The sequence below is a fragment of the Penaeus japonicus genome, unplaced genomic scaffold (assembly GCF_977035675.1).
Source record: "Penaeus japonicus unplaced genomic scaffold, GWHDUDI00000001_assembly GWHDUDI00000030, whole genome shotgun sequence".
In the NCBI taxonomy this organism is placed as follows: Eukaryota; Metazoa; Arthropoda; class Malacostraca; order Decapoda; family Penaeidae; genus Penaeus; species Penaeus japonicus.
In genome coordinates this window covers 22,584,501-22,587,000 of record NW_028234432.1, presented here as the reverse complement: position 1 = coordinate 22,587,000, position 2,500 = coordinate 22,584,501, and the positions used below count along the sequence as shown (strand labels likewise).

General features: G+C 32.1%; 1 protein-coding gene across 1 annotated transcript in view; it reads right to left on the bottom strand.

Moving 5' to 3' along the window:
- Positions 1-534: 534 nt before the first annotated feature.
- Positions 535-2,500, bottom strand: part of LOC122261182 (cytochrome b-245 chaperone 1) — a 14,129-nt gene continuing 12,163 nt past the window's right edge. The window contains exon 7 of the mRNA XM_043028723.2: positions 535-2,500. This exon is cut by the window's right edge and continues 1,105 nt beyond it. The gene's annotated coding sequence lies outside the window, so the exon portion shown is untranslated.

The following is a 2,500-nucleotide window of genomic DNA, read 5'->3' as shown; positions in this document are numbered from 1 at the left end:
AGTTAAAATCACACACACAACTCAAATATATATTACAAAATACAACCAAAAAACAAGACACAAGCTACATAAATAATTCCAAGGGGCTTTAGTTGATCCACCTTAGTAACAACATCATGGTAAGACAAAGAGATGAAAGTTTTTTCAAGTAATAAACGTATAGAATGTTTTGTGCATGACAAGTCCTTACTGGGCAGCTAATTCAATGCCCTGTTATCATGCACTTAACATGGTATTATGAAAGAATTAAAAAAGAAAAAAAAGTGAAGCTTTGTGTGGCAATGATATCAAGTAATTAAGTTTTCATTTGGCTCATCTAAGTCTATAAATTAAATGTGTTTGACAAATGAATCACAGTGACAATTGGTGATTAAGTTGCGAAGGAAATTAAGTTTTTTCAGTGGTTTAAACTGTTAATACCAGCTACGATGACCTTCTAATTTATCTTACATAATGATCTAACTAAATATATATGCTAGCATATAACATCTAGTTCTAATCCTTACTTGGTAGAGGAGAAAAATAATTTTGAACTAAGATAAATCGGCTACAATGTTTTTTTGTTTAGTTTTTTCTTCTTTACTTACAAAGGTACTACACTTCCTTTCATCCAGTATTTATATAATGCAAATATAAAAACACTTAATACTTCAGTCTAATATTGTTATCAAAATATCTTATCATCGTATTCCAATCTTTATAATACATGTATTACAAATATTTTTACATTCAGTCAGACAAACCAGGAGACAAATCATATAATTTTTGCTCTATGGTCGTAAATCAAAGCCTAGGAATTAAATTGTTCTTCAGCAAAGACATAAAAACTGATAAGTAAAAATAATAGTCACGATACACAATTGCAATTTAGCTAAACAGAATTATCCTAGGGCCATGAATTATTATCCCTTCAGCTTATACACAAATAATCTTGCCTATATTTCATACAATACAGATCAATACAAAGAGATGGAAATGAATGACTGCAGCTCATGTACATATTCAATTTTTCCAGCTTGTATAAACATTACATATAAACATCAGAAAGGCACCATATTACTATCTCTGTGTTAAAACGCTAACATTTTCTGTTTTCTTTTCTGTTCCTTGCTTTCCGAAGATATTGGAAAAAAGTAACTTCTCACACTAACATCTATTGCAAAAACAGAAACAAATGCATGGTGATAAATCTATAAAATAATCTAAATAGAAAAATACAAAGATTTAAAGCAACTGACTTCAAGTTTCAGTAAAAAATGACCTACCCTAAACTTGACATCTTTAAGTGTTTTCAAATACTTTCAATATCTAGATTTTTGTCCTTTACAGCACATAGCTCTAAAGATGGAGAAACTAGCTAATCCAAATTCAGAACATAATACATTGGTCATGCATACATTTTTTTAACAAGCTATTTTGGAAGATTTCAGGCGAGTGATAAAATCCCAGCTCGGACTATATTACATCTTTGCATTAACCAAGGAGATGATCAGAATTCAATTCAGGCATAAATACATTGACTATTACCAACCATAATTATTGAAAACTTGGTATGAAAAAACTATATCTAAAGTACAATTACAGAACAAACTTATGAAAGAGGTTTAAAACAAGGCAGATATATTGCACTTGACAAAACTGAATTCAGTAAGAAAAATAAAAATATAAGTGTGTAGATAGTTTGAAAGAAACTAAACTTATTTCATATGAACATGTTGCACCAAAAAATGCATAAAAATGCAATATTTTTCATTTCTTTCACAACTTCTCAGTCAAATTTTGTTTAGGCTCAAAAGTTTATCAATTACAAAATTAAACTACCTAGACCACAAAAGATATAGACAGATCAGTGTGCTGACAGTTTTTCCTTTCAAAACATACACACACACACACACACACACACACACACACACACACACACACACACACACACACACACACACACACACACACACACACAAACACAACACACACACACACACACACACACACACACACACACACACACACACACACACACACACACACACACACACACACACACACACACACACACACACACACACACACACACACACACACACACACACACACACACACACGCGCACACGCCCACACATTTCCTCTCATAATTTGAGAATAAAGTCCTTGAGCCATGGGCCATTTCCACAAAAAGAGACAAATTCACATCCTCGATATGACCCAATGAATACAATAAACATGGACTTTTCAGTACGCGTGTATCTAGAATATTTTTTCTGTGCTTATAAAAAACATGATGTATGGTATGGGATCTTTATATCTCATCTAAGCATATAACTTCATAGGCACCATAAATTTCTATATCTCAATAGTGTCAAACTGTGGTGCTGCATATTTTTGCATGAATGTAACTGGTAAACCCTTACTTTCAAATGTTATTGCCTCTGTTATGGAACAGAATAATGTCCAGCTATTGTAAAAGGCTCTTAGTAATGCAGTAATGCAACAAATATTCTAG